The sequence below is a fragment of the Sinohyriopsis cumingii genome, chromosome 16, assembly GCF_028554795.1.
Source record: "Sinohyriopsis cumingii isolate HCF-2022 chromosome 16, ASM2855479v2, whole genome shotgun sequence".
Lineage (NCBI taxonomy): Eukaryota > Metazoa > Mollusca > Bivalvia > Unionida > Unionidae > Sinohyriopsis > Sinohyriopsis cumingii.
This window is the reverse complement of record NC_142976.1, coordinates 42464121-42476388: the sequence shown is the minus strand read 5'-3', so window position 1 is coordinate 42476388 and position 12268 is coordinate 42464121.

Here is a 12268-nt window from a genome sequence, read left to right as displayed (position 1 = left end):
GAAGTGGTGACTGGCACTGGCACTGGACACAAGGTTCCCGGGGTTCCCGTTCGAGGTGAATTTCAGGGAGGGATTAGGAAGCAGGTAACCGATGCAACTGCTCAATAAAATGGTCCACAATTGTTTGTCTCCTTGTTGCAAACTCAAATTGGCGATGGCTGCCCCGATGACACAATACACCACGAAGATTTGGCAGAAAAAGACGATTTGCGTTTTAGGCACACGTTCTCCACACCACACCCACAAGGGTTGTTTTTGTAAATCTTGCACAGAAGAACTAGGTGAAGGAGGAGTGGTCGACGTAGCTGCGTCTGCTGTGTGAAAGGGCATGATGGTCACTTCTTTTTATAGTCGATGACTTGCGAAGCGTCGATCCAAGAATCAAAACTGGGTGGATATCCTTTCCAACGTACTTTGACTTCTTTGACACGTCGTTTGTCCACTTTACGGGTTCTGCGTTCGAGAATGCTTTCGATGTCGTACACGTCGTTTTCTTTTTTGGTGACACGTTGTAACTCGGGCAAATAAAACGTTCCTTTGAGCACTTCTCCGTTCATGTCTTCCAATTTATAGACGGCAGGATGACGGCCATGCACTCGTCCACTGACGCGAAACAGTTCGGTCGTCCAGTTAGGTAAGTAACCTTTGTCGAAAGTGCGTTTGGTTTTGCCAATGCGCACCCAATCTCCTACGGCCAACTCTCCACTTTTCTTGGGGACAGCCCTCGTCGGGGACGTACCAAACAGGTGCTCAAACACCAACACTTCGTTCTCGGGAGTAACGTCTTGCGGGGCACGTCCGATGCTTCGATGGTAAGATTGGTTGTACGCTTGCACCAGGTGCGGTAAGATGTCGATGTACTTCAGAGTGTGGTGATGCGTAAAATATTTCCACATGCGTTCTTTCAAAGTGCGTTGAAAACGTTCCACGATGCTGGCTTTGGTTTCGGGATTCTCGGTGGTAAAAAAATGAATGTCACGTTTCTTTAATTCTTTTTGGAAAGCTTGGTTCAGAAATTCGGTGCCTTTGTCCGTTTGCCATCGAAGAGGGTGACGACCGCTTTGTTTCAACACCCGTTGCAGGGCTCGCACTAACTCGCTGCTCGATTTGGAAGTCAAGGGCACGACCCAGGCAAATTTGGAAAAGACGTCGATGACACAAAACAAATATTTGTAGCCACGATTGTAGCTGGCCAAATGAGAGACATCGGCTAAATCGGCTTGCCATTGATGATCGATGCCTTCCACTCGGGTGCGACTTCTGGCAAACTTGCGTCGAATGGGTTTGTGTAAAGTGTAGGTAGCTTGTTCTTGTAACCATCGTTGCACTTGAGGTAAACGGAGACTTTTCAGTTGCGTTTTGGCAGCACGATACAATTTTTGAACTCCTGCGTAACCTGCAGGATGGGAGGGATCGTAGTAAATGCTGGCTAAGACTTTTTCCATTTTTTTGTGTTGGTTGGTGTGTTAATAAGACACCCACTCTTGGAGGATGCTACTCTTTTTCTCTTGGGGTATTTTCTTGGATTGCAATGCTTTGCGTGTGCGGCCAGCAATAGGTGTCGAAGAGGAGAAGGATGTCTGAGCTGGGAATATCGGTTCTTGTTTCACTTCTGTCTTCACTTCTGTCTTCACTTTCTTTTTCTCTTGTGAGGAAGAAGGGGTGGCCATCATCTTTTTAATCCATCCAATTCTGGAGGTAGGTGGTGTTGTTAACTTGCGTACTTTTTCTGGTGGAGTTTGAAACCCTTCCTCTTCTTCTCCTTTTTCTGTCTTGGTCACGGGTACTGGTGGTACTGGTACTGGTACTGGTGATGGTGCTGGACTTTTCATCAAGGTCTTAAAATCTTTCAGAGTGGGTAGAGCTGTTTCGTCTAAAGCTTTCTGGTGAAAGAGTTGCAGTCGTTGCAAGAGTTGACCGTACTTTTGCGATTTTTCTGTTTCGGACAAATCTTGGCGATCCATCAAGGACTGCAATTCGTGTTGTAACTGGGACATCTCGCTGAAATGGGGATTGGGAGGTAATTGCGGGGTGTGTTGTTCTTGCCACCGATGGTATTCCATCCATCGTTTGTAAGGCACTAAAGCTAGTTTTCGTCCTTCCATGGGGTTGTCAGGGGTCAATTCTGAGATCTTGGGACTTCCGAGGCCTTTTTATCTTGCTCCCACCAGTCCTCCCAACATGGTTCCCAAGACTCCTTTCAGTATGGGACCTAACAAGAGAGGTAAAATACCTCCACGTTGCACTAACATCTTCTTTTTTTGACGAATGGGAATTTTCTTTTGAACCATTTGGCGAAGAACGTGACGATGTTTGCCTAAACATTGTTTCTGGTGTTTGGACAAAGGGATAGTGCCTTTCAAAACGTTCAAACAACATTCGCACACGGTATCGATGACCTCTTTGGAGGCTGTTTGAATGAGTTTTTTTCGTAGGGGTGGAGAAGCTTTGGACAGGACAGATAACATGTCCCCATGTTTGGCTAAACGTGGTGGCAGTCCTTTCCTTTTCTTTCCTTGGGGTTTTCTGCAGGGTGACATCTTTGAGTCTTCAGGAGCACCAAAAAACACTGATACCGGACTTGGTCACAGGCCTTTTTTATACTGGAACGCGTCGCCACTGATTGTCTTTACGTCGTATTAGTTTGAGGACAGGCATGACACATCGTGCAGGGGTACGTAACGGACTAAATCGAGCCAGTTCTTGCTTGGACAAATCCAGTAAACTTTGTAACATGCCCGATCTTTCTTGAACTTTGATTTTGGGAGAAGGTACTTTGTGAGCAGCAGCCACTGCCACTAAATTGGAAGGTCCTGCCACTGGGGAAGTTCTTTTGGGGGTCATCAACGGAGAAGTTCTTGGTGTGATCAACGTCTCCAAGTACTCTTCAGTTCTGGGTGTCATTAACGGAGAAGTGGACAAACGTGAAGCTGCCGGAGACGCAGTCACTGCCGTGGCAGGTCGTGGTTTGCGAGTGTAAGGTTGCGTCCTGGCCGAAGTGCCTCTCTTGCGACTAGTTTTCTGTGGACTTTTCTTTTTCTGGGGGCTTCTTTTCTTTTTCCGGGGTGGTGGTGGTGTCTGGTCAGAGGAGGGTCCTGCCACTGGAGAAGTTATCCTTGGGGACCTGGTCTTTTTCTTCTTGGGGCTTCGTTGGACTTTTGTCTTGGGTATAACTTTGGGGGCATTAGGATCCCATCTTAAGAGTGAGCGAATGATGACCCCTCCTAGAGTACCGCTCCCTCCAGGTTTCAAAATTATTTGTTTTTTGGTTTGAGTGTCGATGCGGGGATCGGCCAGTTGGACCAAAGCGACTTTGTTTCGATCGAAAAAGCGTTTGGTTTGATGAGGAATCTGAATGATTCCTTGGAGTAATTGACGTGCCGTCACCGTGAACCATCGTAAGACTTCTTTGAGACTAGCTTCTAAGACACGAGCTCGTGTTTGTGGATTTTTTTCTCGACTGATGCCATACAAGGCACGAATCAATTTGACGGGAAGATGCGACTGAAGGGACGTCATTTTCGCACTATGTGAGACAGACGAAAAAGGGTCTGAGGTTTTTATAGATTTTTTTATGGGGAGTGAAATGAAGTCGAGGACGGAGACGTGTACAGGACAGGCCCTCCGTCTTGGCACCAGTGGTGAAACAAGTGGGTACGAAATCGCAAATCCTCGGGAGTCGTAGGTTTCAAATCGACGAGTAAATAGGCGTGTGGCGTTTGAGTGGCATCGTCGTACGCCTGAGTCAGCCAAGGCGTTCCTAACTGTTTGGCTAAGACTTGCACTTGCGATTTATCTCGAGGGCTTTTAAACAAGACCACGTAATGCGCATTGAGACTGATGGTGCGATGGGCTTTACTTTGTTGAAACAAATTTTGGGTGATGTAAACGACACTGGCATTACGGTGATGCCCTTTGCGCGTGAACCACAGTTTAATTTCTTCTTCGTCTTCTCCTAACATGTCGTCGAAAATGACCAAATGGGTTAGACGGGAGTCAGAGACGATGCCGTCGTCTTCTTTAGGAATGCCTTCCACAAACACGATGGAATCGCCTTGACTTTCTCGCAAGAGGCTGTACGCCGATTGCCACTCTTTGTAACACCACACAATTCGTTGAGGGGGTCGATCGATCAAATGATGTTTATGTTCGATCAAACGTTTGACGAATTCGGTTTTGCCTGAACCGCTAGGTCCAGCAATGAGCATGTTAAAGGGATGGCGAAGATACAAAGCCTCCCAACTGGCACGATCTAAGTGTTCGTCGATGACTTTGACAGTAGAGGAAGAGGGAGCAGAGACAGCAGAGGTAGCCATGGTGTGAGAAATGTCACTTGTGACACGAAAAACAAACAAGACAAGAGTTTATATACTTTTTCAGAACACGTTTATTGAATGTTTCAAACATAAATACGAAAGACAAAAATGCATAAAAGCCAAAGGCTTAAGTACAAGAATAAAAGGCACATGATAACCATGAACGTGGAATAAACACAAGTGTCTGTACAACATGTTTTGGGTAAAGTTCTAACCAGTTCTATAGTAGGGGTAAGGTCACACAATTGTCCTCCCGAAAGGGTCTTTCAGGCCTGTCCACGACAGTCCTGTCCTGGGTGACGGGTTCTTCTGGCACCGTCACTAACACAGGTTGAAAAGTAACTTTTTTCCTTGAATAACTCTCGTGCATACTAGGCCACCTCTTGTGTCCAAGCCTCAAAACCCTGGTCTCGGTGATGTCCAACATTTGACTCCTAACCAATCTGGTTTCTTCTTCGTCAACGACATGGTAAGTTACTTCAATGAACAATGAACTATCGATCTTGCCTAGGGTTCCTTTTCATATACAGACCAATACCGACGTGACCGTACGGTAAGGTGAATAGATTGGGAAGTCGCACTCGCTTCTGGTATACAATTTGATAGACTTTTTCCAAGGGTCGACTGACGATGTGGTGAGTGGGTAAACGTACAATCTTGTTCGGTTGATAGGTGGTCACTTTAAAGTTTCCATCCTCTCCCGATTGCAAGGCTTCTTTCAATACCCCAAAGTTGACCACTCGACTGGTACGATGATTCAGAGTCAGTCCTTTCACTTTGCACGTCGTGTGCACTTCTCCTTGTTTGTCCCGGTATTCGTAGCCGTAATTTTTGGGACCACCACTGACGAAACTTAGAATCTTGTCGTCGGGATGCTCGTCTGTCCAGGCTCCTAAACGGTCTCCTTCGATGTCAGGGTGCTGTTGAATCGGGTGATGGATGTAAATGCAACTGTCCGTGTCAAAGTACAGGACGCGTTCTTCTAACAGTTCTAAAGCTTCGTACAATTTTAAGCGAGCATGAGCTGTCACGTAAGCCGCAATGATGACATTTCCAAAAGGGTCGTCTTGTACAAAGCCCAGATCTTCTTCGTAATTGATCAAGATCAAATCCTCTCGAACGACGTCCACGTGTTTCATGTATTTGGTTTTGTCGTGAATCATCTGGAAGTAGCGGGAAGGTTCTGTCAAATATTCCGTCTTGGGTAAACACGGTCGTTGTGCCATTTTACCCCACAAGCAATTTAACATCACTTTGGCAAACGATCGCCTGCCTTCGTTTTTTTCGATGTGGTCTAAAGAGATGCCTTCTTGTGCGTAGTATTTCTCTTTGAATTGTATTTGGTCTTCGGGAGTGTGACACCAAGAAGGATAGCCGCTGGCTTCTTGTTTCAGTTTCAAAAAGGCATCCACGTAGTCGGCGAAAATGCCTTTCTGAGTAGGGTCACCCTTGTGGTACTGTTGTGTCTTGGGAAAGTGGCAAATTTCGTACACTTCTAACAGTTGGTATCCCATGTCCAGAGCTTTGAACAATTCCACGCTGACCCAGGTTCCCGTCAAGGCACGTTCTTCCTGGCTGTGATGGCAAGGTTGGTCCTGGTTGCACGTTTCGGCACAAGTACGGCACAAGGGAAACATCAGTTTGCCTTGACAATGGTGAGGTAAGACGGGATGGTATAGGTTCGTGGGAGGCAAAACTTTACACTTGATCAAGCCTTCGTATTGTCGAATGTTTTTCAGGTCAATGTGTTCCGTCAACAATTGCGGGTGCCCTACAGGAAAGCGACAATATTTGCACACGTAGGGATACAGCGAACACACGTCCAAGTATTTGATTTCTTCTCCTTTCTCTTCGTCGGCTTGGTACAGCAAACAGGTGGCATTGGTCCTTCCTCCGTACAAACTATCCCTCGGGTTCAGCGGGTCCATGAACTGGTAACTTTCCACGAGGCGTTTAAACTCGGGATCGGTTTTCAAACGGTGATCGTACTCGTGTTCCCACATTTCCACCACTTGGTATCCTTGCTGTTCTAACTTTAGGCGTCGCTGACAAGTGTCCTGGTACAAGTCTTCCATGGTTCGTTGCAAAAACTGATTTTTAGTGTCACGGTCAGGGTAACAGACGGGACATCCGTGAAATAAGCAACCGTTAAACTCGTACACGATCTTGGGGTTTTCTAAGTCCCAGCCATCTACCGAATACGTTCCGATGGTCTTTTCGCCTCCTCCGTTGCGGGCATGCTGAATCCATTTGTCTTCCTTGTCGCACAAGTAATGTAACCAACGTAGGGCTTTGACAGAGTATTGACGCTTGACATAGTTGGTCGTTTGAGGACTGATGACAGCCACGGTGTTTTCAGGCATGAATCGTTGGCGGTACACTAAGGAACACGCTTTGGCAATGGTGCAAGCTTCTTTCAAAGGATCGACCCCTCCGTGTTCCATGAACAGTTCTCGAAATTTTCCACAGCAACGTCGTAAAATGTCCACGTCGGAACGACAATACTTTAGCATTTCTTCCTGAAAGTCGAAAGGGTCGGAGACATGAGCCTGGTACCAAGCGTAGAAAGCTTCTCGTTGTTCGGTACGCATGTTGTCGGGGTCGTAATAGTGAGCCTCAGGCAAATGGGGTAGAACGGCATGTTGATTGGCTTCCGTATTGAAAAAGTGTGGAAAGTACCCTTTAGCCATTTCTGTCATTCCAAACGTTTTAGGCATTCGACTCAAAGGCATGGCCAAGTAACTCATCGAATCTTTAAACTGTACTTGTCCCACTTGCATGAAAATGATTTTGGCTCCGTTCAAAGTGACTTTAGGACGCTCGGTGCCTTGTTCCGCATAGTACCTCAAAAGAAACTGTCCATCGTATCCGGAGAAATTGTGAGCCATCACCGTGGCATGACGATGACAATCTCCGTAACGTTCGATGTCCTCTTGGCTCCACGTCTTGTCGATGGGGTCTAAGACCCATTGGGCAAAATCGGCTAACGTGTTTGGTCCCCGAAAGATTTTTTCACGCCCTCCGGGAATCTTGCTGCAGTGAGGGCAATGACTGAAGATAGGTTCTTGAATGCACTTCTCGCACGCTCGATGAGCCACGCAGAAATTAGGAATGTGAATGCCGGTCTCTTGCATACATTCGAAATCGAAAAAGATGAAATTGCCTTTCTTCTTGTGACCGTCCTCTTTCTCTGGTGGGGGTTGGTATTTTTGCACGTAGCATTGGTGTTCCAAGTCCACGATGCGGTGACAAATGTGACATTTTTTTTTCCTGAACATACGTGTGCCTTGGTACTATTGGTACGTATGCCTTGTCTACACGTAGGGCACAATCTCAAGAGTTGACAAGCACATTTCTGCTGTGAACCTTGCGTTTTCAGATGTTGTTGGTAACAGGTAGGACTGACAAACGTGCGCAAACAAGTCGAACAAGGCACTGGTCCTTCGCTCAGACAGGGTGGAGAGGCCAAACATCCTGGGCATTTTATTCCACAATGCTTGTGTTGCTCTCGATTGTTATAACCATAGTCACATTTCTCACAATAATAACCGTATCCCAGGAATCCAGTGATACTGGTAATGGTATCGAAATGGTCATCGTGATGATAGACATGAATGTATTTTCCGTCCTTAAAATCTTGGCCTCGAAACAACAGAGTTCCACGCATTTCTTGAGGGTGCACTTTCAAGGTGTAGCGTGGAGCTAGGGCATCTTGCAATTTTTGCATCTCAGGAATGCCACAGGGTGTGTCTTTGGACAGTCCGGCTTGTTGTAACAGGAGTTCTGCTTCGTTTCGTTGTTTGGCTCGATCGCATCGTTGAATAGTTTTCCAGGTTCTTTTCCATTCTACCGTGTCGTTCTTGTTGGCATAGGTTCGTCCCACCACGATGGCACGGGCTAAACACATCTGGTCTTGAGGGTTGTTAATTCGGACGAGACTCTTTTTGGTGTTGCGAAGGTCGTCCACCAATAACATCTTTTTGCATCCAGTTCCTTGAGGAGGAGAGACGTGGGCCATTTTCAGTGTGGCTTTACCATCGGTGATGTCAAACTGGTCATTAGATTGTTGCACCTGTTGTAACTTGTCCATGACTTTGGAAGGGGTCAGTTCTGCGGGTCTGCTAAACTCGATCCAAACAGGGGATTTCAAACCGTCGTGATCTATGGATAGTGTCAAGCGATCGTCTTCTTTGGCTTGACATTGTCGCTTGAGTGCGGTGAGCAAAGAATCCCACATCTCGGTGATGAACCCTTCTGCTTTCTCCAAGGGTACGTCGGCCTTGAAATCTTTAAACTTCACCGTGTAGGTGTAAGCCGTGGTTCTAAATTTTCTAGAGGAGCGCTTTTCCGTCTCTCGAATGGAATAGTACTTTTCAGGGTTGACTAAGGGTGGTGAACTTGGTTTAGAGGGTTCGGATTCTGGTTCACTCATGTCCTCTTCAAAATCACTGGCATGAATTTGTGACAAGATTTCAGCCCTGGTACGAGGCGATAGATCACGTTTCTGCCTCTTACTTTCTTCTTCTTCTTCTTTCTTCTCGAATGAATGGGATCGTTTCATCTTGAGTGCAAAACGTCAAATGACTCAAGTTTAAACACCATAGACTAATTTATAGTCTTGGCAAACCAGCGTATATAAAAAGGGTGTGTGTCTTGTCCTTTCACTATTCATTTCACTCTCAAGCCGAGCACAACGATGGAAGAGACTACCCAGATGGAACGTTTCGTCAGAGCTTTGCGAGGGGTCATTAGAAAATTCTCTTCAGACCAGCCGACGGACTACTCTCCTTCCTTTCGAGATAAAAGTCAAGATACTTGCTATATCTGTCAGAAGAAAGGGCATTGGTCTTCAGAGTGTCCAGACCGTCAAAAAAAAAAAAAAACAGGGGCTAAAAAAGACAAAAGTCAAGATACCTGTTATTATTGTAAAGAAAAAGGACATTGGTCTCCAGATTGCCCAAAAAAGAAACAAGAGGAGTCAGAAGAAAAGAAGGATTCTTCAGAAGAAGAGAGGGATTCTTCGAAAGAAGAGAGGGATTCTTCAGAGGAAGAAGAGGAAGAAAGAAGACAATTCTATTTAAAAGAGGAAAAGAAACAGGAGAAGAAAAGAAGAAAGGAAGAAAATGAGGAAAAAACGGTGAAGAAATTGAAAAAACAGAGAGACTAAATAAGGAGAAAGAAGAAGTGTAAGAACTTTTTAAAGTGTTCTGTGGTGAATTGTGAATTGGATTGTAAAAAATGGATAAAAGAATACATGAATGATATAAGGTAAGTGTCTTTGAGTTTTGATTTTAAAATAAGAAGCTACACTCAAGCACTCATACACAGACACGTACTATAAGGGTAAAATGGGTGGGGTTTATTTTTGAGTTATTGGCAAATTAAAATTGTATTTCTTTTCGAGAAATGTGGGTGGCCCTGAAAAGGGCCTTTTTTCTTTATGGTGTAGGAGTGAGTTTAACCAATCAACTTTAACTGCCTTAAGCCTTTGCCACGGCCAAGGCCTACTTCTGATGATTGGGTTGAAATCACTAAGGGTGGTACGACAGGCTTAGTCACAGGGTTGGCGTGTTTAGCTCGGGAAGGTCGTATTCTCTTCGGTCGTGATAAAGAAGTCTGATACATTTGTTTCAGACTTCTTAACTCCGCTAAAATGTCCAACAGTACCGTAGCCGTTTGATTTTCACCCTCTTGTTTCTTTGCTGCTACTTCTTCTTGCTGTTGTTGCTGTTGTTTTTTTCTTACCTCTTCTTGTTGCTGTTGCTGTTGCTGTAGGAGAAAAGCTTGTTCCGCTTCCTTTTGTCGTTGCATAAATTTCTCCAGTTCTTCTTTCTGTCTCTGTCTAAAATTCTCCACTTGCGGTAATGAAGAAGGTAACGAAGGTTCCGGAACAAATTCTTGCGAGGTAAGAAAATCCACAAAATCCCAATGTACCTCTTCTGAAAGTAAGTCCGGGTTCCCTTGGGCAGTCTCCCCTGCTGGTGCACCCCAATGGATCGTTTTCTGAGTTTCCGTCATGTTGAATCACTGTCGCATAGATTGACTGCACACAAGCGCTAACGAATCTATATAGACCACGTGACGTCACAGACTGCTCTCTTCGGATTGGATGTGAGCTGACCGAATTTTGTAACGCGTGTTCGGATTGGTGAATGAATTCAATCCGTTTCAATCCTTCCTGTACCTATAAATAAGCGCAGTTCACTGCATTGATTCACTTGTTCTCGTCGCTTCAAGATGTGGACCGATGTGCAATCTTCTACGCTTGTGTCTTCCATGATGTTTAGGACGGACATGCTCATGTATGTCCGATCCAAGTGGACCATTGTCCACAGGACAAACACCAGCCTGTGGATACGTAGGATCTACGTTGAAAGACAAGGATGCCTGAAAAGAGTGCTGATTTACGGACCAACAGTGAGACGCAGCCTAAGGACAAGAAGAAGACCAATGCGGTACCATTTATGTTAATGAATACATTAACATAAACCCAAAGGCCCTTTTCAGGGCCAGCCATATTTCTCGAAAAGAGATAGCCTTTCCATTGCCTACCCCTTTTTTAAATTTAAATTTAAATTTAAATTTAAATTTAAATTAAAAAAAAAAATCCCAAAAGCCCGAACTCTATTCCCCATGTTAATTTCCCCTTGTCGCTAGACAGACCCACACTATAGTTCCATGTTAAATTCCCCTTGTCGCTAGAGTGACCCACGATTTATTCCCATGTTAATTTCCCTTGTCGCTAATCTGACCCACGATTTTTCGCCATGTTAAATTTCCATTGTCGCTAATCTGACCCAGGGGTCTCTGTAATGCTAATTCCCATTGTCGCTAATCTATCCCCATTTACTACTGATGCAACTGCTCAATACAATGGTCCACAATTGTTTGTCTCCTTGTTGCAAACTCAAATTGGCAACGGCTGCACCGATGACACAATACACCACGAAGATTTGGCAGAAAAAGACGATTTGCATTTTAGGCACACGTTCTCCATACCACCCACAAGGGTTGTTTTTGTAAATCTTGCAGAGAAGAAATGGGTGAAGGAGTGGTCGACGTAGCTGCGTCTGTGTGAAAGGGCATGATGGTCACTTCTTTTTATAGTTGATGACTTGCGAAGCGTCGATCCAAGAATCAAAACTGGGTGGATATCCTTTCCAACGTACTTTTACTTCTTTGACACGTCGTTTGCCCACTTTACGGTTTCTGCGTTTGACAATGCTTTCGATGTCGTACATGTCGTCTTTTTTGGTGACACGACTTGATTTGAAATAAGTACGGGCTAGCGTTTTGGTGAGTACTTAACATCCATGGCTGTCTTGCTGAGCACCTTTTTCCTCCTTTACCACGCTCGGACAGAAAAATGAGTGTGTGGTGAGACAATTCCCACTCATGTTTAAAGCCTTTCAGTCAGGTTGTTAAGGATTAGTTAGTCCTACACCTGAGTGGCTAAATTTAAAAATAATCTGTGAGTACATAAAAGCCTGGGGGATGAGGCTCTCTTTCCTTCCCCAGGAGTAATTAAAAATCACGCGGTGCGTTATTAAACCAGTGATACATGCTCCATTAGAGCGAAAATCACTTTAATTCAAGTAAGCAAGCAAGCAAGTTCGGGTACCGTCTCTAGCACTCTTGATGACACCAACTGTCTGGGTTATTTTCTTTCTTGCAAGCCACTATGTTCCACTTCTGTTTTTGATAATAACTTGTAATACTTCACATTTTCTAAAGTGGAAATCTTTACAAGCCGTACAAAATACAAAACTTACATGACTTTGGCTTTTGACACTTGCACAGACTCTTCACGTTATAAGTGTCACGAGAAAATTGTATATCCAATTTTTACCATTTTCAAAAACACGCACACACTTGCAGCTTGACCAGAAATATGTACATCTTGTTTTGTGGATAAGTCACAGACAAGTCCAAGCATATATAGGTGGTTATGA